Below are 23,641 nucleotides of genomic sequence, written 5' to 3' on the forward strand. Positions count from 1 at the left end.
CAACGTTTAGTTTGACACATCAATGTTCCGCATCGTTTGAAAGTATTTTTTTAACCCCATAATCTTTTATTTCGTATTTCATTTATAATATTAAATCGTCGGCGGTATTTAATAAATTATATTTCGTAGGAAATATTAAACAAATTATACATTTAAATATCAAATTGATATTAATTAAATTTAATTATTAAAATAACTATGCACATAAAATAAATTTTTAATTTATATAAATTCCTAATGTATAATGTTGAACGTAATGAGGCGTTCGACGAATCGAAATTCCCGATTACAATGTTAATTATTCTCATCGGCGCGCGCTGCCAAATACATTTCGCGGCTCCTCAAGATTCTTTAAGTGCTCTGCTTTCTGAGAACTACTTCAGATGCACTCTATCGCGGATGTTTAACGTTATTAATGACCGGCCTGCCTATCTGCGTACGTCGCGACGTCGGTGATTCCCCTCACCTACACAGAGCCAAGATTAGATTGACCTTGGCAATGCAAACCAACAGAGCCCAGCAAAACTTCTCGTTTTCTTCGCGTCCAAACTTCTCAAATTAGCGTTCGCAAAACTGACCTTAGAAATCGCTACCCACTGGGCGCCAATCATTTACCAAACTTTAATACCGTTCATCATCAAACAAAAATCCGATACGGTGGTAATTCGAGGAATTTATTTATCGAACTCCCACAAGAACGGAAAGGGTGTTTCTAAACAATTTTTCTGTGCAGCTACGAACTGAGAAATACTGTGCAAACATTTTCAAAAATACGTGCACTTTAAGGGAGAAAAAAAATCTATAATAATACACGGATCAATAAAAGCGAAGAGATTAATTTGTTTTGTCGGAAGAATGTTTTGACTACGAGCTCATCGCTCCGAGCCCTGTACGCTCCGGCGTCAAACGAGAACGCGATGCGTGCACCTTAATTTCGCGGTAGCTCGCAGCGACGGCTGCCCCGACGAGCAAAACGACGGCGCAACGTTTAAGTCCACGGCGGCTGTCGTCGCGATCGTGTTTCGCCTTTTTTGCGCCAATTTACAAAGGTAAACTCGCCACGTTCCATCGACTTCTGCATGCCGGCCGGAGTTGGAATTGCCGCGCCGAGGTAATTGAGCAATTCCACCGCGTGCACGTTGTCCATCCGCGGTTATATCGCATACGGCCGCGGCACCGTAATTGATAAAACCCTCATGCGAGATATTTATTAGGCAACATTTTTCCGCCGTCAATTAATTTTATCGGGTAGGAGAGCGAATTTTACGAGCGCGATACGTTGCGGAGGAGCGGTGAGGATAATTCTTTCGTCACTTTCCGCGGGATAATGATAGTCGATAGAACTCGACGTCCACGAGACGTCACGGCTACTTAAACGCGGTAATTTCGACGGCGTTAAATTCCCCTTGGTTCCCGAACGACAGTATCCGTCTAGTTACGACGACGGGAAAATATTTTTGGATTACGATGCGACTCGCGTTCGCGGAGATGCGTGGCGTTTGGAAGTTCTCCAAATGCGCGCGGATTTGACCTAAAACTCGGCCCGAAAATTCGACGCGCTCCCGCGCGCGTATCGCGCCTCGCATCCGGAATCGATAGGGTCCTGCGCGATGAATAACGATCGTTGTACCTCCGGAAACGAGCCCTCGATGTAATGCGATCGGGACCGGCCTGACCTGGACAATCGCCAAAATATATCCCGACGAATTGCACCTGTTATAGGGAAAAACGAGAGCTGCCGCATTGAGCGCGTTTGGAAAAGCGCCAGGAGTTATTTTTTCAATAAAAATGTCGAAACAAGCGCGGGATGAAGATAAGCGGTTCTGACACGACAATTGAGGGAACGTTTTCGCGTTTCCTTCGAGGGACGGATACACGACGCGTTAAGTACCGTCGCAGGGATTGACTTTCTAATTAGTGGCTAGCGGGGTGAAAGTTACCGCGTGCACTTTTTTCCTAATTATTGACCTCGAATTAACTCGAAAGACCTCTCGCCGTTCCGTCGAAAAACGACAACGTTAAACGGCATAATTTGCTAACACCGGGCGCGGCTCCTCGAAAAAGACACCGTAAGGAATTCCAGAAGGGCTCGTAGACGCACTTGGATCCGAATCTTGAGATAATACGCCGAAAATAAACTCCGCGCTCGAGAGCATTAAGGGTTCAAATGAACATCTCAGATTTTATTAACTGCGTTCGGGCTTGGAGGGCGGCCAGATATCGCTCGTGACGTAAATCCAGACGGGTGTGTTCAAATACCAGCGTCAGCGAGACAATTCTCACTGGCGACGTGGTTCCGGGAATTAATTAGTACGTATCCAGCGGGGTCGGTACGCGGACGAGTGTTCTGCGAGCCGAAATGAATTGACTTGCCGAAACTCGTGAATCACCGATCTTCATGCTTAATTCAGATTAATACGCGGCATGAAGCGAGCGAACGCAAACGACATTCCATGATTTTCACTGCGAGATACCCACCCTAAAGATTTTCTTTGGCGATTTAATAAGTAACGTTACTCTTCTAAAATATCTATTTTAATCAGACCGATGATAATCGCGAGAAAAAAAAAATCGCGTATTAATATAACCGATCTCTATCAATAGACATACTGTAGTATTTGTAGAAAATTCTTCAAATTTCTTCGCGAACACGTGTCGAGCCAAAATTGCTATTAATAACAACGGTTCCGAATAGTTATCCACTTTTACTCGCTGCTTTACACCGCGTGAGATAAAAATTCATAAGAACAACGCTACCTGTCACGGCAAAAAAAAAAAAAAATTAGAAAACGCAGGGTCACGAATTAGCAAAATAATTTCTCGAGGTATTCTGAAGTAAAAAGCACTTGGATTCGAGCCCGTTGTTTAGCAACAAAGTCCACGTTTATTTTTGCGCCCACTCATTTAGCCTTAATAAATCACGACAACTAGACATAACAGTTGGATATATTTTCTAGTATTTCGATATGATGGATGTGTTATATCAAGTCGTATTCGCGTTAAACGCGGTCGCTCTGATTTCAGCTTTACCGCACTTTTAACGCTCGGAACGAAAAAGCCGCCCGGATCGAAAGGTCTCGTTGCGAAGGTATTACCTTTTATCGCCGACGGACATTTTTACGTTTCACGCTTGAATATCGTACCCTCTAGGCGTTCTCCGAGCTCTGCATTATGATTCCCGCGACTTTTGCTGATAGATCGCTCTACAAGTGCTCAATGAGAGAGACTAATGGGCATGCCTCTACGCCGCGAATTGATGCAAGGCAAGTGCCAGACTCAAAATATGCCTTCGCCGAACGTACGAAATCAACCTTAAAGGATCCTTCATGAGTCACGTGCACTTGGCTACTTCCGCCTGAATTATGCGTCGCGATGACGACGAATTATCGCGAGACACCGAAATTTTTATTTAACTAGAAGAAACCGTATGCACGCATCGCGTGCACTATTTTTCAAAATTCGTGCGCGTCATTATAATTGATGGTCGACGATGTGTTCGATTCAAGAAACCCTAATACAAATTATGAAAAAAAAAAACATGCGACTTACCATTCTGCATTCAGCGGAGTTGATGTATTCTGCCGGTGACTGTAACATACAAAAGAAAATATTAATGTAGACATGTGTATTAGTATATTAGTTAATAAAATTAATGAAAAAAAGTTAAAAGTTTTTTTTTTTAATAAAGATTTTATTTTTAAAATATTATGCTTACCTAAAAGTTGCTCCGCCGATGCAGGATACCCGTCCCGGGCCTGCTCCTCCTCTCAGATGGGACGTGTCGAGTCATCTTTTCGCGTTGGACACTCACGGGAAGACCGTCTTTGCCTGAAACATATTAATTAAATATTTAAATTAATAGGATTAATTTTACAAGCATTTAATAACAAATATTATGTTGCTTTTATGTTACTCGCTTTACTTTAATTAATGCGTATTGCATTGTATATATTTTACTTACTATCAAAGAAAAAAAAAAAAAAAAGCAATGTATGTACGTTGTTCAATAAATATAAATGAGAGCTATAAACTCACGGCAATTTATATAAAACAAATCGCGGCGGATAACGTGGCAGTAATTTTCGTGCTTTCACTGCCAGAACATGACGTCAGATAAATAATTTGTACGAGCTCACGTAGAGAAATACTTAATTCCTGTCGTTATGAATAATTAATAAAATCGTGTCCAACTTGTTCCTATACCGGAGAAAGTACAGAAGAAAGTAGACCTAACTCTTGATTTCGTGAAAAAAATTTCACTCGTACGCGACGATTTCGAACTAGCGGATGCATTTCTGCGCGCACAGATCATACGACGAATCATCTCGGCGGGTCAGCGGTTCGACGATCTTTGATCTGTCACTGATGTCGGTCAACGTTTTGATGCTTGTCGCTTATCATTATCCAATGACTATGTTTTATTTTTAGAAACAATGAGTAACGTGCAATTATATGTACATTGCGGCGACGCGCAGTACCGTGACGCCGAGATGGCAAGTCGGGGCTTAATTATGCGCGAATTACTCATAAAAGATCACATGCCTGATGACACGAATGCGAAGTACTTATCTGCGCTAAAATCGCGTTAACGAAATGTCAATCTAAGCAAGCGGGTGATAAAGAATCGTCCTATTATCTCACCGGGGCAGTGCTTACGAAAGGTAATTAATGATTCACCGCATTTCGTATTCTCGTTTTATTGCAACGTCGAGGATTTACGCATTCATCTCGATAATTTTTCGCGCAACCACCGTCGGTGCCGTCAGCGTATTTTACTCATACGCCCACGAAAATAGCACTTTACCGTCGCCGAAAATGGGAAGCGGTTTTTGCGGTGCTGGAAGAGAATGTTTCCCCTCCCCCCCCCCTTTGCTTTATAATTCATGCTTCCGTTGCGTTACGTGTCGCCCGTAAATCCGCGCTCGTGCACGGATCTCTTTCGCCGAATCCTTCCCTTTTGCGAGCGCGATCTTTCGCGATGCGCACCGGTCGCGGTTTATGCGCCGCGGTAACGGGCTTCCGCGGTGAGCTTTACCGCGGATTTACGAGCCCTCCTCGGCGCGGTCAGGTGGTAAAGTCGTCTCTTAACGCGCGCACCGTCGGCCGAGGGTACGTTTCGGCGACGGCGCGCTCGTGAAATAAAGGAGAAAGAACGGCGGCGGGCGCGCGGCTCCGTGAAATCGAGGATGAAGGCTCGCGAATGGACCCCGGTATGCGGGCGCAAAGAACGGACGGATTGAAAAAGGAAACGTCGAGAGAGGTTCGTGTAAACAGCGCTTCCGCGAAGTCCATAGACTGTTTATCGAGGCTGGTTGTTGAAACGTATCGCATCTCCCCCCTCGGATTGAGAGCCTGCCGCGCATCCGTTGAACCCTCCGCCGGATGTAACACGCGGCGAGGGGTGAAATACGAGGATGACTCGCGTAGAAAAACTACGGGGAATGCGCCAATGTTTTGTCTGTAATCACTGAGATTATAATTATCTCCTTTTTTACCTCGCGCCAGCGTCTATGACATCAGTGCCGACTGAGATAGAAAAAATATTTTTCGTAGCAACTAAGTATGCCAAAATGTTTTTTGAAATCAGAAAACATTTTTTCTTTATTTTTTAATATTTTATCGCGCTAGAAAGCATTAGTTTTGTGAAAAAAAAAATACATGAAGAATATAAAATATTTCTTGTAAAAAATTCGTATATTGCGATAAATTAACATTTTATTTCGTGGAAATGGTATATTTGCTTGCGCGAACTTTAACTTCCAATCATCGTTTTCCATAATACTACGATAATTATAAAACTCCGTGCGACTTTATGGATTTTCCCAGATTTGATAACATTCGAACGTCATTTTCCCGAAACCGTAGTCATAATTCTAACAAATGAGATAAAGTTACATGCATTTACTGGCATATTAGTGTCTTGGTAAGATTAATCGATACTTTTGTGTTACACAAGATGTTTTCGCGAATAGATAGGTCAATTGCAGATTAACCGCTAGTCGTTAGATAGACGTGCGAAACGATAAAGAAAACGCTAGATGAACGATTGAGGTTCGAACAATGCACGCACGTGCCATTTCGAAGAAAAAAGAGAAGCAATATCCACCAATATGTAGGTCTTTCAATTATCCGATTTCAGTATTTAGAATAAGCCTTTTTGAATATATAAAATAATGTTTTTTTTTTTTTTATTTTTAAAAAGTACATTTTAATTACCGTTTCAATGCGGCTGCATCTCTTAGTGCTTGAAGATGCATATTGCGAACGAGCATAAGGTACTTTAAACCATTTATCTCGAGAAGATCCAGCGTAACTGAATTAAACGCTAGTCAGTTCCACACAAATCGCGATCTGTGCGACTTTTGAAAATGCTCAACAAGCCGGAACGCGAGTAAGAAGTATACGGGTTGATCGACGGTTACTTTCAAGTCGCCGCCGTGCGAAGCATCGTATTATTCGCGTTTAATTTAATTCGCCGCCGTGCGCGAACGTTAATTGAATCTTCCCTCGTCGTACATGTAGGTTACTGGGATCAATCGTTAGCTAAATATCCAAGGTCTGGCCGTGCGCAATATTTGCAAGTCCTCCACATTGTAGCGCGACTGAAGTTTGCGGACGCTTAAGCTGAAAATCAGTCTCCGATCGGCCGCTAGCGGTGGCGGTAAAGGGATTCTCTTTGATCGCTCGATATCGGCGCACGCGAATTTATAGCGGAAAATCAATAATTTCGCCCGCAATTTCGGTCGGCCCGGGGAAACGCGAGACCCGTGTCTCCCCGGGACCGACGGTCGGGATACTCATCGAGGTATTAATTCTGTTTGCACTGTCGATGGGGGACGAATCGCGAATCGGAACGCGCTACACCTCGGTTTCCATTAGACCCTTCAACGGGAAAGGCAATTTCGACCGTCGCTCGAAAGGAGCGATCGGTCAAATAACACGTTACCACCTTCGATTTAAGTTAATGCTCACACGCACGGGAATGAAGCCATTACAAAAAAAAAAAATCCTAATGTGGGACCCGATGGGAAAGAATGAAGGTCCTGTTTGTCTTGCGGTAATCGGACGCGCGTGTTTCTGGCCTTAATAAAACTCGCGTTATTAGGATTACGTTACACTATTAAGTTCCAGACGCGTGTGCGGTGCTCCCTCACCTTAATTTTTTTTTTCTTTTTTTTTTTTTCCTTTCCGTTTAATACTATTTTATGTTTTATTTTTTTATTTACCTTTTTTAACAATTTACCGTATCGTTTTCACCGTCGTTAATCGATCGTAAAAATATTTATTCCCGCGAGCGATTCTCGGAAATCTTATTATCATTGGAAATTAACGCCAAGTCGCGTTATATAACGTCGCTTTTCAGACTCACGTTCGATTGTGGTAGTCAATATAAATCGTTTTAACGACTTTCCAGTTTGGTAATAAGAAAACGAGGAGCGACCGGTTCTATAGTGCATCCGCACGATTTCGCGTCGTACGGCAGCATCAAAGTACAAAGCGCGATCGACGGCGCGCTCATACGGAAACGAAAAGAAGGAGCAGGTACGATTTCTAAGAAAGAAAGAATGTTCGTGTATAAAGCGGCGGGATCGCGTCTCACGGAGTTCGGCGTGCTCCGTCGTTTCTTGCGCGGATTAGGGGTACACGAATGGAAGTACGAATTTCTATTGGGACCGAAATCTGACTGTAACGATCGGCGCAACGACGAGAGGCCCGTCGAATTTTCTGCGCCGCGATTCTTACGGCGCCCGTTTTAACGGCGGGCCACGTGAGATCGCACACGTTCCGCGGATAGCGCGAACGCTCACAAAACATACCGGCCGTAAGAGGCGAATACCTCACAAAATTCAGTCGCGGCCTCCACGCGAGTGGTGCATTCTATTAACGGCGCGCTAGCCGAATTGGAAATTTAATCAACCGAGTGCCATGCAATATTCATTGGTGGTATAACAACTCCGCTGCAAATCGGCGAATTATTGATCCGCGACGTGATCTATTTCTATACTTCAACCATCTAATCGTCTTTTAATTAATTTGCACCTATTACATTTAATGTACTGTACCGATTCGAACCTCCGCGAAAAGAAATATATTTGAAAAAGAGAGAGAGAAACCCGGCGCGTTAAGAATGTGTTACCACCTGACGAGGCACTGATGGAAATTGATCGTCGAATTAGTAGATGAATGCTAACGAGGTAGTGGCGCTTAATCCTAATCGTCATTCATAAGCCCGACAATACGGTTTGTTGCGCAATCAACGATGTATTTACAAAGGCATGATTCTCGGCGCGCGCGGCGTTTGACGTGCAGAAATCTCACGTCGAGATCGGCGATATGGACGATCGGTGTCACCTTGCGACGCGAGTGTGCGCGCGCGAGGATCGTTAATCGACCGAAGATTCTCGCGATAGGAGAAAGGACATCGACGCGGTCGTGGCTCCTTAATGAACGCCGTCCGGCGAACGAGCTGGCGATAATCACTCATTAAGCTGCTGCCGAGTTTTTCCGGACGATCGCCCGTCTCGACATGAAACGTCGTAAAGCTCACCTCCGATTCGTTTTTACGGCCGTTCGGGTGTATTTACTTATGTCACGTATATTTCACTACGCTCCTCCGTTTTATCTTTTTTTTTTATTATTTTTTTTATACGACAGCTGGCGGATAATTAACTTTTCTCGTCGACAGTGGATTCCTCAATGTTGCCGTATCGAAAAATATAGCCCAAGATCGAGATAACGGGCGCTGCGAGTCACGGCGTAAGAATACCTGCCGCGACGATAACCGCCGCGCAAAATTACGAGCGATTAAGTAGTTTTCACGCGATTCCCGAGATTCCTCGAGCGGCAAAGCTGCGCACGTAACACGTGATTTTTATTTTTTAATCGAGAAAGATCAAAGGCCCCACGTCACGTTAAGGACGCACGAATATATTTTAAGAATACGCGTACTCCCGCGAAATACTTCGGCGCAGTTATATAAAGGCGTAATTGCAATTTCTTGCGTAATTTATCCTGACCGTGCAAATCTAATCGCGTGGCTAATGGCACCGCCACGCTAAAACACGTTAACGATCACGACACGCCTCCATTTCCGCGTATCTCCTTCGATGTAATAGTCACGCCAATAAAATAAATTAATCCTACGCACTCTCGATCGATCGGTGTTACGCAACGCGATGACGGTGTCAAAATGCAGCTAATAATCTCGAATCTATTTCTCCAACACATTGATACGACGCGCTACGCGATCCCTATTTCACGCACGTAAATGCAATCGCGGCGCTGATAGAATTAATATTATTAGTCAGTGCCAGAGCGAGTCTTTGTGCATCCCGCGGCCGATTTATCGTCGAGACGAGCACGATCTTGGGTGGCCCGGAACGACGTACTCGAGGAACGAAAGCTCGCACTTCTCGCGCACGCCGATCGTAAAAGAGGCTCTATGCTCGCGGCGTGACCGTGAGAGACTCTCTTTTCGGCCGTTGCCATAAAATTAATCGCTCAAATCATCCGTCTAATTTATCCCGATAAGGAAGGCCGACTACGAGACCCGTGAGGTTCATCAAGCTCCGCAGTTTCGTCTATACATCACACGCCAACGACATGCACTTTGCATCGCGAGCGAGGCTTCTTTGATCTCGTTACGAAGATATGTTAGTTTAGCTGGCGCACGTATCGTAAAACGTGGCGGCGCTCTCGCTCCTAAGATATCCCGCACGGCTGGGCTGATTAATGCGTCGCTTTAAACGTGCTTAGAGCGAATAATCGAACCGTGGAAAAAATGTGGAGAGCTCGTCGAGCGAATCCGCCGTGGTTGATGCTCTCGCTTCGCGAATCGCCGAAGTGCGAAGCCGAGAATCGTGAGAGTTAACGCGCCTCATTGCCCGCGAGTTCGGTCCGCGCGATTTATCTCGGATCACTTTTGATCGCGCACGCCGCCGCGACCCCGAGAGCGACGTTATTGCGAACCGAGACGCGTACGTGGGTGCCTCCCGGCATTTACGGGCCTACGGTCGTTTTCATCAGCCCTCGTTATTGCGCGTGGACCCACTTAGAGAGGCCGGTTAAGACTCGGCGCATTTAAATTGTCGTCACTTACTGATATTTTAATGGCCACCGGTTTTCAACGCTTTTAGACCGACGCTCGTTTCAACGTGCCGCTTTCGTGGAATGCCGACGCGACGCTATATAAAAATATTATCCGTCTTTCATTGCGATTGACCTTTTTTTTTTTCCTCGCGTGGCTATTCTAGAATATGACAGTTACTTGCCTAGGCGCAATTAAATATCCTCTTGTGCAACAGCGAGAAACACGTTTTCGTGCAAGCGGCGGGTGATCGCGAGTATTTATCTCAGAATTCAAGATACGGCGGGATAAAAGTTGCGATTCGCGGCCAAAAGTCCCGTGCTATTGTGAACCTCGGTTTCGCAGCTTCCAACACGCGGTATAATACAGCCGGTGGAAAAAATCCATGGTAATATTCGCCGTCGTTGTTCGCGGATGAAAGAGACGTCGCTAGCATTTAATTTACGCGCCGCCTGTTGTTGCGGAAAAACGTTTTATGCACGCCGCGCGCGTTTAATAATACGCATCCCGCGCGAAAACGCGTACGCGCGCGCCGCGTTGTCGTAAAATATGATTTAGCACGCTCTCTTACCACCAAGACTCGTCGCCGGTGATTACTCCAAATAGCGCGATACATAAGTTAATTTATCTAGCGCGACTGGCAAAGCGAAACGCACGTTTCGCCGCAATTAACACTCGTGACTCGCGCCCGCCTGATTAGCCACGCTCGTTGCCGTTGACGCGAACAATCTGTAACAATCACGTTGATTTCGCCGATCGGCACCGACCTAACGCCGGTCTGAAGATCGCAGATAGAAACGACGCGTCGGCAGATAACTCTGTACGATTCGGCATGCCTTTTGACAACGCAAATCAACCGTCTCTAATTTTCTTCAACTTGAAAACGGGTTCCCGGCGTAAAAATTCAGTTAATACGCCACGCTCGCGAGAATCCACGACATCGATTAACATAACGCACTTAATGTGCAGGCGCGAGCCGTTGATTGCGCGACAAGCCTACGCTTCGTCCCAATCGGCCCAGTAGTTGATACGTCCCGCGGAGAAATGTGCGTGGTGAAATAAACGGTAACGTAAATATCCCGCGGGCACGTCGAATTACGTTCGTCCGCTTACTAGGGTACCGATTATGTTAATTTTTTTTTTGATTCCGTACGGAATCGCCAGTTTCCGATTACACGTGGAAATTTGATTCCGACGAGGATACGTAAAAGGTCCTCAGGCCTGCGCGTACAATGCGCTGTCAAACGTGATATTCGTTGGCTTGATTCATATTTTTCACAGTCCATTAGATATTAACATATGTTGCACCGCGGTGTATTTTTAAATCCGTTTGGAAAATTATTATATTTTATTAGTTGAGTTTAAAAAAAAATTTAAAAAAAATTGATGCAAATGATCGATAATTACCGTGCCGCGTGAACTTACCGCGAGAAGTGAATGTTAACGACAGTGCGACCGCGTACGATGCCGGGATTGATTGATCGCGCGACTTATCGAAACGCCTGTGATTAACGTATTACCAACGGCACGCCCTGGCGATACATAAATAATTAACGCCCGCGGACGCGCCGAGGAGCGTAAGAATTTTCGTCGCCTCGCTTCCCGACGTCACGCCCGAGTCACGTGAACTTAATTAACATTTAATCAACCCGGCCACATATCACTTTTACGCGTTCCACTTATCATAACCGTCAGGCGGCGGGCGATTTATCGCTGTGCAAAGACCATCCCGCGAATTCCTTCGTATCTCAAAAGTCATTCGCGGCGCGTAATACGCGATAGCGATCTACAAATACGCGATTCGTACTTCGGCTAAACAGAAAAAAAAAAAAAGAGAGAGAGAAAAAGCTTGCCTTATTCTCGACTGCAAATGAAAAACGCGTGATTTCGAGTACGCGGCTCTTTTTCTTTTTCCCGACGCGAGCCGTGACGCAAAGTCGTCGACGCGAGTGCCGCGGGATACGAGTAGCCGAAGACCGATGCCAAGTGCATAAAGCCACTACGGTCGGCGGCGCGGACTTTCGAGCACGGTGTTCCAGAAAACACGTGCTTCTTCTGCCCAGTAGGCCCCCCCTGACATGTTTGCATAGATGTTCTGACGTGTGTTTACCCGACGTATCCCTCGTCTCTACTTTATGATACTTGTAGGCTATATACTCTCACGTACGGCCAATATTTACGGCGCTCGACCGGTGCACCTCGCCGCAAAATTCCACGTTACGTCGCACCGGCGGGTAAAAGCGCAACCCGATACTCCGCGACAATCGACCGCTTGTTCGCATCCACATTCGTCACGCTCGTTTCTTTCGTTCGGTCACTAATCACCTGTTACCGAGAAATCAAACGATTACTACGAGTGCGAGTCCCTCCGTTAACGGCGTCTGTCCATCTCGCGGATAGCGATGCGCTTGTACACGCTCAATTACGTGCGACCTTTCACAGTGATTACAGTCGACAAATTAAGCGAAATTATTCATTAAATATTTTAATATCTTCGTCTTCTAATACCCTGTCCATCACGGCAATACCCGAAGAATAATATTGAAATAACTTAATGCCAAGCATAAAGACATGATAAAGCAACGGAATGAATATAATGCAATAAAGCGTACTATGTTAAAAGTGCATCTATTTGTCTATTTGTCTGAAAGATGTGATGCGTGTGGGCGTCAATTGGCGCCCGACACGATAATCGTATTCTGCCACGAACGTCGTATCTCAGGATCTCGTAATGAGGACTTTATGGAAATTCATGCAAATACTTGCATATTACAGCGGTAACACAGAATTGTTCGTGCTAACAATTGCGTACTGTCGATTTGGTTTCCGGGATTGAGCGCCGATCAATATCAATGAGCTATTAATGAGAAGTAAATTGCAACTCGCGTTCTAATCAATTCTTACAGACGTTTTAAATTAACTGTTTTTTTTTTCTTTTTTTTTTTTACGTACAATTCGCATTGCGATGCTTCATATTTCTTACCGTCACTTCGACGTTTAATAAGTACGTCGCGCGCCGTATCCTGCTTCTTCTCGCGAGATAATTGAGGGAGAAGAGGTACCGATCTGTTCAATTATTCAAAGAAACTTTTCTCTCGGCGTAGGGCTTACTGAATCATGCGTCTTGCTTTCGCGGACCTTTACTTCGTGACTCACGAAGAAATAATGATGCAGCCACGAGACTCGTTCCGAGCCATTGTTGCGGTCAATTAAAATGCAGGCGAAGAATGAAACTCGATACACCCAGACGCACGTGGTGCCTTCGTAAAGATTTAAATTTGTTCGTTACGTGACAATCAACGCGCAGGCTCATCTTCAAAGACATCTTGTTCTTCCCACGTATCCGTCGCATTCATAAATATCCTTTCGGTCTCACGAAATATGTACTATGACCCACCCTATGGAAATTGAGTTTCAACCTCACGTGGAAAGAGCTACCGGGATCCTTTCTCTTCAAAGGAGTGCGAAACATTGACAAAATGTATCCTCGCGACTTCAAGACACGCGAAACGCATGAAGGAATTTCACGATATTTATCACGCGGCAGTCGCCAAGTAAAATTCAATTTTTTTTTTTTTTTCTTTTTCCCCTTTTTCCTTTTCTTACCGACAGCGTAATGCGGCGTGAAATTAATTTTCTCGGCTTACACAGATGGTTAGATTTCGCTCCGTTCGCGTACCACTTCGTAACGGAATTAGAATTATTAGCGACAACAGACAAGAAGTCGATTGCCGTCAATAGACCACTTGACATTTATTTCTCGTATCTCGCAACAATTCTCGATATTATTTCACATTTTATTCTCATTTTTATTCATAAAATTGCTATTACTGTCTAGATCGACTTTTTATCACCGACGATGTTTTCCGTGCATCGTAATCTTTTCTAATAATCATCTACCTTAACCAAGCGCGATAATAAAACCTGTTTTAAATCGGTCATTATAATAATTTAGTACAAATGTAATTCGACAATTTTATGATTAACTGTAAAGTTCGAAAGTTAATAAATTAAATAACTTAACAAATTTGATTTTTATTACTTATTCATGAGCCATTCTGTTCTAAAAAGTAACGATTGGTATTAAATAGTTCAAATAGCTCGTGATTTGCTCAAGCGTTTTGTTTGCACAACGTGAGTACGATCGTTCAAATTTACGACGCATAATTCGCGACATTCCCGAGTTTCTCGCGTGTCTCCGACTCCCGAGATTTACAAAGACCGCCTTATGCAAATAATAATTGTCGTAATAATTCTACGCGGATTTCTACGCGCTCGCGTGTCACCTCGGATTTACCACGTTATTAAAACGCGCGTACATGATAGATCGACCGTCGCGCGATGTTTTAGCACGGTCTTTCCCAACCGCTATTACCGGCGACATTCTTGTCGTCCGATCTAATAGTAACAATTATAAATGATGCCGAGTGGATAATAATTTCAGCTCGTTAACGCTACCCTTTTCTTTCCGCGACAACGTGATCGCGTGCGATACTAATTATTTATTCATAAAAACGGATCTCGCGGAATGCCGGTTGGGCAACGCTGCGTTAATTGTATCGCGTTAATATTTTCGGATACGTCGTGATCGCGATAGAGCAAGGTGCACTTGCCGTGTACAAAGAAGTCATTACCGTGCCGTAGCGAACGAAATATCGACCCGACGAAATAACGATTAATCAATTATTATAATTTTTTTTACGAGCGCGAGAGGAGCAGCTCGCGATGGAATTTTGCACGGTGAAGATTTCGTTAAGGCACGCAATTACGATGAGCCTTGTACGCGCTACGTCCGCATCAATCCGCGATGTATATTCTCGTTAGCGCGGAATTAATTTGACTTGTCGTTGAAAACACACGTTGAACATCACGAAAATCATCAGCATCATGTTAGCTGAGAATAATTACGTTCGCAATCATTATCGATTCGTTTCATAATTAACGTACGTTGTTTGCTTATGAATGAAGCGCCTTATCGATGCAGGCGCTACGCATGTACGTCGCGGAATATCCGGTACACGCGATATCGCGGTAAAGATTGATCTCCTTCTGAATTTAAATGACGTTAACACGTCGCCGAAGGATATTCATAATGACATAATAACACCATTCGCATGGAAGATTTAACGAGTATTATCTCCTCCACGAATGCTATCCTCAATTATTATTTCAAGTCATTAAGATTGAAATTTACTTGGAGATTAAAAAAACTGATACGTTTGACGCGGCGATTCGATGCAATCAACGTATCGTGTATCATTGACATCGTAATTATTCGACATGTATCGACATATTTCCAACGTAAATCTTTGTCTAACGCGCTTCTCGTTACACGTCGGAGAGACAATCGCGGAAGGAGAATATTATTAAGCGATCCGTTAACGTATGCGGTACGCGAGACATTGCGTTAATATTGCGCGCTAAATAAAAAACCGATGTAATTGCGCCGCAAGCGATGTGACTACCGACGGAAAGTATGCCCTGATTTTCGCGGAAAAGTCAACGGACCCGAACGGGAGCTTGGCAAAAGCTTCACGTGCAAAACGATCCGTACCGAGCCGAGTTTATCATAGGCGCGTGTACGCGTACGTGCGTACGTGCGCTTAATGTGCTTCTCCGCCGTGCAATGGCTATAACGTAGCGCGCTTCTCGGAAGAACATTACCATTCAATTGCATCTAGCACGGCGCAAAATGATCCGTATCATCTAAGTGCATTTACATTTTTACTCTTACCAACGGGGCGTTTATTATCGGCGACGTAATATCACGCGTGATTACCTGGAGAAGAAAAAGAGAGTTTGTAATCTCGGCGCGCGAACGTCACCGCCGGGAATTATCCCGCTAACGAGGATTGTCGCTAAAATATCGTCGAAATATGTATATTTCCGAGATTCTGAGAATCGCGGGCAATGTGCGCCGGATGGAAAATTTGCGATTACTATCTTTTCGGTACAGTTAAATTCATGCTTATTGTAACGAAGTGCTGTAATCGCACGACAGTAATAATATAATGTGTAACTAATGGCAGGATTATCGGTGATATAAAGAGCGATAAACCGGTACTATCTCAACAAAAAAAAAAATGAAAAAAAAATTACGGTATACTCGTCGATGTGGCAAGTCGATTGCACGTGCGGGAAACTGCGCGCAGAAAGTCGGAAATATTGCGGTCCAATTTATAGCCGTTACTAAATGCGTCCTGAAATTATCGCGAGTGCCAAAGCCAGAATGTCCACTAATTAATGCACAATAATGTCAAGGGTCGCCGGCGTCTATCTGGTTCGTCGCTGAGAATTCGTCCGTCCGCGCGAGCGTCCGTGAGTAACGAGGTTGCGAAAATTCCGTGATAAAAGTCCCCCGGGGTCGTCGACATCGTTGTTTATTCTATTTTCGAGCCTGCTCAAAGATTTCGAATGCTCGTAAACCGATAATGCCTCAACTACAGTAAACTATACTGTTTTCCGCGATAAACTTTTTCCCATCTCACTACGCCGACGAGTGTCGCTCTATTTACACGACAAATAATTGAATTTTGCGCTCGTATCTCTCTCATGTTCATGCTATTTCTGCGAATTACTTGATAACGCGCAATGACGCAATTCAGAAGAATTATTAATCGAGTATCGACCTTTTGTTCCCCGATGCAGCCTCGAATAAGATTATTCAATCACGGGACCTATATTATTTATCTCGTCGGAATCGAAATGAAATCATTCGGAATCGTTTCGGAATGTATCAGATTGTAATAACAAGAATCGAGATCACTCTGCTTGCTCGTGCCGTTTGTGTTTCGTCAAATTTCAAACTCGCGATCGTAAGCTGGCGATTCCGAATGGAATCGAAAAGGTTACATAATAAAGTACCGCGGTGACGAGTCATTCTAAAACGGAATCACGAATATAGGATCTATTCCGCCTGTCCAGAGAAGAGCAACGACCCGCTTACGGCACAGACTCCGAGGCGGTACGCTAACATTCACCGGCTAGACACCGGCGCACGAGACTCGTTCATCTTCAGCCGCAGCTATTTCGGCCAACGGAGCTTCTCGCGCGGTATATAACCGCACGCTCGCGCCCGGGGCACGTGGTATAATATCGAACGATCTTATAACGATATACGAATGAAAATACTTGACGAGAGAAATACTCGACGCATTCGAAGTAAGTGCGAAAGAGAGAAAGAGCACGTTATACGTGGGTGGCGAAGGTTCGCTTGGCACGAAAACAGCCAGGACGATTTGTCGGCTTTTCTAAAGAATGAATCCTTCCAGCAAAATTAATCAGAGTTTCACCGCCGGCGGAACCGAAGTGGAACTTCGCGCCTCGCAAATCTCCCGATCGCGGAGCCGCAGATAAATCGGGGTAATATACGAAGTAATATATGAAGAATTAGTCGCGTCCCGCTTTGCGAGATGATATCCGATCGGCCAAGGGGTTGCATCCCATTTTAGAAACCGGTCCTTGAGACGCTTATACATCCTGCATATGAACGGACGGGCAAAAGGTATCCTGTTTATTTGCACGGCCGAGATCGTCGGCCGACGAACTCTCGCGAGTAGGCGCAACGCGCACTGTCGTCACAATCGTCTCGCAGGAAGCGGCTACTCGTCGGTGTAATCGGGATAATCGAGAATCGAGACGTTATTCCGAGTAGATAATTGTAGAACGTAAGTAACGCTTTAAAGTCAGAGGACAATGACGGCGCGCTTTCTTTTATTCGTTCGACGCGCGGGTCATCGGAGACCCGGTTTTACGACACGCTGCATCTAGGTTTCATTTCGTGGAGATTGGAAAGTGATTAGAGCGGCTCGCGTGGCCATCTCGGAGAAAAGTATTACAGTAGAGGAGGACAGTGGAGCCAGACGCAATTAGTCCTTTACCGCTAATCGAAACCGCGCTTCCCGAAGGCACTCGGCGTGTCGTCTTCGAGGCACCGTTATCGGGCGGCTTCGTCCATAAACGCCGTCGTAAAGTAAGCGAGTCGATATTCGGAGCGGCGTACCCGACGGCGCGTGTATGCGAAAATACGAGTTTTCATTCATGCAAATTAGGCGAGCAAAAGTTTTATCTTAATGCACGCGATTAAGATTAGAGCGGCGTTGCGCGCGGAACAAAGTTAAGTGCTCTTTTGCCCCGGTGTCGATTCGCGGATACGATGATAGATCACTTCACAAGTGCTCTTTTTTTTTTTTCTTTTTTTACCAGCGTAATATAAATCACGATTGTAATGGTGAGCGGCGATTGGATCGTGCGCTCATATATGACTCGGCAAAATTCTATGATATCAATGCTCGCCGCTTCGAATTCAATTAAAAGTACACAAATTCGCGTTAACGCTCGATTAATATTCGCGCGGCGATACCTATTATCGAGAGATACACGCTCGATAAATTGTTGCGAAATTATTCACAGTATAAATGCCGACTCCGCCAATGAGAGACCTCAATGATGCCGAGCTCTGTCATTTATAAATGTGGGAAAACTGACTCGGTAATGTTCACAGTTCGCGGTACAGCGTGATAAAATGTTAATGATCCCGCGACTATAATTAAATATCATAAAAGAAAATACTTTTAAAAAATCTGGCGGACAAAAAAGAGTAAATATTCCGATCAGAGATTTAGAAATTGGAAACTTAATTTTCGTAGCTGGCACCAGTTGTGTCTGAAAACCAGATGCAGGGGTACACTACCGCGAGCCCATTTTTAACCGAAGACTGGCGGATCTCTTGCCGACCACAACTTTTTCGGGATCATTAACGATAGCGCGGCACACAGAGGGATATACCTGATATACTTAAATTTATTGACGATCTAATCCGCTTTCTGCGAGCCGACATCAAAGCGAATGGCAGATCTTTTATGGCAAATCCCCCAAGTCTCACAGTTACTATCCTGATGATGCCTCGTAAAAGACAAGTTGAAATAAGCCGCCATTATTTAATGGCAAACTAATAAAGAATTATTTTGTATCCCCTTATTGTGATTTTTAAAAAATACCATAAACTTCCCGTTTTAAATTAAGAAATATAAGCGATACGTAATGCAAAATTTTTTAAGATATCCTATAGAGTATATAAATTATGGTCATAGCAAAGAAGAAAAAAAAAAAATTGTCACGGTAATTTTCTACGCGTCCAAGCACAAATTTTCAAAGTGATCAATGAGTAGAGAATATAAATAGAAAATGCAGCGTGTGCAAATTGTACGGAAAGTAACAATGTATCGAGGTTGGGTCCGTGGGTTTGCTAAACCCAAACGACTGCGAATTCCTAAGAAAAATTAAAAAAAAAAAAGAGAAAAAAAACAGTAAATCTTTCATCGTTAAAGCCATATGTTGCACAACCCACGAAGGTTTCCGGGAACAAAGGGGCATCTGTAAAATCCTGAACTGTCCGCTGGTTCAATAACTTAACCGTGGTGCAAGGCGCCTTCGACGTTCGCAAAAATAATTTATTAGCGAAATAAATTTCCTTAATGAATCGACGACTCAATCGATAGGGGAAGCGGCCCGTGTAAAACGCATTTTCGCGTGAACGCGAAAAGCGAGCTTCGCGCTTCGCCGAGTCGTTCTTCGCGGAACGAACTATCGCGCTCTCAAGACAACCCTCGATCAGTGGCAGAGAATTACGTCGCAACGCCGTCTGACATGCAAAGCGTGCGTTAAATGAAGACACTCGGCGCTGATTTTCATGCAGGTCAACTATTTTTAGCCCTTCGCGACACTACCCGGCCGTTGTCCACTCGACATTTTCCTCTCTCTTTCTCTCTCTCTTTCTCTTTCTTTCTCCCTTTTGCTTTCCTACCCTGTGCACGATTAACTTGCTTCTGCACGCGAGAATCGGACCCGCATATTTCGAAACGTAAGGTATAATGCAACGATTAAATCGGAATCCGGCCCATTGTTCTCCGACACGAAATGCACGTCCGCAGTAAATTGAAGCTTTTGACACTCGACATGTTCAACGTATGTGACTCTTTTGCGTATTAATTCCACGCGGCATTACCTCCGCGCGGTACAATATCTGCAAGGGCAACCGTTAGATCGTTATTAATAACGTTCGACTGATCCGACCGTTCCAGGTATCGATCACCTCGTTGAACCTGTTATCAACTAATTAGCGAGGCAAATAACGGGTCCACCGTGAGGATGAATTTTACCTGGAAGATGAAACGACTCGCATCCCCAGGCAGGTCGTTAGCGTATGCCGTTTGATATCCTTGTGTGTGGGATGCACCGCGCCTAAAGCTAACCGAATGCAATTTCCCGACAACGTTCTAGCATTACGCGCGTAACGTTTTCCCACAAACATTTCACGAACAGATTCGCTGGAACTAACGTAAGTTTATTCACCGCGTAACGCCGACAGAAAGTATCGCGAAATCTTTATCGTAATTAATACGCGAGCGAAAAACCGAAAGTGTTTATTTAACATTACGAAAAAATATCGCAAGACTTCTCATTCTTTCACGGCGACTTTTGTGAAAAAAAAAAAAAAGAAAAAAAAAATATCTGCGCGGGAGAACAAGTACTACGAACCGCGTACGCGACCATGAATATGAATAAGGGCGATTAATGAAGCAACACGAATTAATGACCGAGCGACGCTGTTATCGCTTACAACGGAACGGTAGACGGTATAATGTAAGCCATCGATACGCTGCACGGTTCACTTGTTGCACGGTAGCGATTTAAATACGTTTGATAAAGCAGTTGCATGATTATTTCAATTGTTATCCTGTTTAATATGGCAGACGTTATTACGCTTAAGTGTCAAAGATAAATATACTAATGTACCAGCTTGTACGCATGTTCTTACGCCGTACGTGCTAACTCACGCTTTGTTGCGCCTTTGCGCAATAGAGATTGCACGGTAAATAAAACTCCAATACCTTCGAGATCGTGTTCCACGGGGCAATTTGCATAATGATTAGAAATATCTAATAATACTGGCGGTGGAAGGCATCCAGCGAATAACTATCGCGTTTCGCGGCAGTGCGGGAAATCGATCGTTCGGAAAAATCGATAAACGGCCGATCCGCGTACGACGAACGATTCTATAAGCGCGCACGACAATAGAGATATTATTTTTGATTTCGCTTAACTAGATTGTTAATCTTTCTCTCCTCGGATACATTGCTGTCCGACGCTGGCAACGAGGGTACGAGAGATTTATCGTTTCTATCGGCGGCATAAGCGAATGTGAATAAATAAATTTCACGGCGTTTGTTTACCCTAAAGACTTTCTAAGGAGTGTCTAACGCCGCGCGGTGCCGCGTTCTCCTAGGCGTGAATACGAGATGATGTCATACACGAGCGTTGCACCTTCTCCCTATTTAGCGGCCAACAACTCGACACGCGTTAAGGAACTTCTGGATGATCTCACTAGATACTGCCAACGAACGGTGTCAAAGGCCACGCCACTTGATTCATATTAATCCAGCGCTGGCACAGATAAAACGCGGAACTCTGTCTGCGCAACAATCGCGCTCGCTCATTATTATTTAGAGTGCTTAAATGCGCCGGGGGTTTTACGTGCGAGGAGAACGCGATTACGTTTCGCGGATAAACGAGAAGGGCACATAAATACACTGTTACAAATTGCGAAAAAAAAGAAAGAACAACGCAAGCGAAAGGCTATTAGCATTGAAATAAAAAATAAGAAAAAGACTCGCCCGGAATTTCGGACAGAAGATCTATGAGCGCGTTTCGTCGGTCGGAGAATGTTGGCCGGAGACGACGTCGCATACAAAATGCCTCTTCAGGGTGTACGACTTTAAGACCTGTCGCACGAGTTTCGAATAACTCGGAGAGTCGGTCGTTTTTCAAAAGGTTTCTAAAAAGTTGCGGCCAAGCTTCTAAATTATTTCTAACCCTTCAATTGTAACACGGCCGGGGACGACCGAATCCGTCGACGCGGCGATCGTTCGTGTAGCGAGTTACGTTCCTGTTAACCGCGCCGACCTAAAACCATTTTGTTCGTCGTAAATCGATTAACAGCTGTAGCGTCGCTGGAGACATCGAGGATCATTGAATGAATCATCGAAAGCGCTCGGTTTCACTGGTCACGTACGTGTAAGTTATTCTGCGCTTTGACACGGACCACCCATGAAAGGGCGAACGGTCTGGGATCATTCGAAAAGAATCTGGCCGTGTTGATTCATCGGTTCTGAAATGCCTGTGTTGTATATACGAACGGACAACGATGCTGTAATCGATCGCTTGTATTACAAACGATACGGCGTCTGCGAATTCTCTTAACAAAACGCCCCTCCCCCCCCCCTCAGTTGGTAAAGAAACCTTAAATAATCAGTAAACGCCTCATAAAATTTGTAGCCCGCCTTTTTCCGATAGCCGACCAAGGCCTGCACGTGACGGGCACGTCGTGTGCGCTCGCGGAGACATGTTATTCGAACTGTAAAAGAGATCCGAGTGACAAACGCATCCGTACTGCTCTTCTTTTGGGGTATCACGTTTTGTCGTTTATTAATTCCTTTTGCTTTCGTCGGGATATACCTATACACTCACGTTCTCAATGCTTACTAAACTTTTTTATTAATTTAAGTAGAACAAACTATGCGCGCGCTATTTTTCAATATAATTTAATTTTAATTTTTATTTTTTAAAGGAAAATTAATGCAAGAGATATTTTACTATATTTAAAGAAAATAAAAATCTTGTTTTGTTCTAGTCTCCTATCTTAAAAAGTGCGTTATGCATGAATTAGCTTGTAAGAAAAAAAAAAAAAAAAAAATTAAATTTAAATAAATTAAAAAATATAATATAATTATAAAGGCTGGTTAGCCGAGTGCCTATGGTACTAGTCTAGTGTTCGGAGGAGCGCGGGGGTAGACCGGGTTCGAATCCCGACATGATTATTTTATTTAAAAAAAAAAAAAAAATTAAAATTAAATCGCGTGACGTCACTAATGTCTCTGTGCCTAACTCAGAGTTGTCTTCTGATAACTGAGATTAAGCAAATCTTCTCAAGACTTGGTGAGCTAAAAAAAAAAAAAAAAAAAAAAAAAACAATTTTGCGCACTTAAAAATTGATTAATTATTTCACGGAACGTTTCGTATATGGTGAACGGTTTCCACTAATTTCAAGACTGAGTTATTTAAGTGTACTTAGAACTACAATATTTAAACATGTAAGTACGGGAGAAAAAAAATTAATTTTGCACGCTTTACATTTAATTTATTATATATATAAATTAATTTTAAAGCGTTTTTTTTTTTTTTTTTTTTTTTTTTTTTTGTGTAAGAAAGGAAGGAAAAAAATATAATAGTTTTTTTTTTTTTCTGTTTTCCTTCCTTTCTTACACAGGAAAAAAAAAAAGAAAAAAAAAAAAAAAAAAAAAAAACTTTAAAATTAATTTATATATATAATAAATTAAATGTAAAGCGTGCAAAATTAATTTTTTTCTCCCGTACTTACATGTTTAAATATTGTAGTTCTAAGTACACTTAAATAACTCAGTCTTGAAATTAGTGGAAACCGTTCACCATATACGAAACGTTCCGTGAAATAATTAATCAATTTTTAAGTGCGCA

The 23,641-nt window shown here is 43.7% G+C and overlaps 1 protein-coding gene and 1 long non-coding RNA gene across 4 annotated transcripts in view; one reads left to right on the plus strand and one right to left on the minus strand.

Annotated features, from left to right (window-relative positions):
- Positions 1 to 23,641, plus strand: part of LOC139111319 (sarcoplasmic reticulum histidine-rich calcium-binding protein) — a 73,012-nt gene that overhangs the window by 3,748 nt on the left and 45,623 nt on the right. The window lies entirely within an intron of this gene.
- LOC139111323 (uncharacterized) overlaps positions 3,469 to 23,641 on the minus strand; it is a 57,953-nt gene continuing 37,780 nt past the window's right edge. For all 3 annotated transcript variants that reach the window (XR_011547192.1, XR_011547191.1, XR_011547190.1), the window contains one exon: positions 3,469 to 3,828. This is a non-coding gene — a long non-coding RNA (uncharacterized lncRNA). The remainder of the gene's footprint in view (positions 3,829 to 23,641) is intronic.

This window comes from Cardiocondyla obscurior, linkage group LG23 (genome assembly GCF_019399895.1).
Source record: "Cardiocondyla obscurior isolate alpha-2009 linkage group LG23, Cobs3.1, whole genome shotgun sequence".
NCBI lineage: Eukaryota > Metazoa > Arthropoda > Insecta > Hymenoptera > Formicidae > Cardiocondyla > Cardiocondyla obscurior.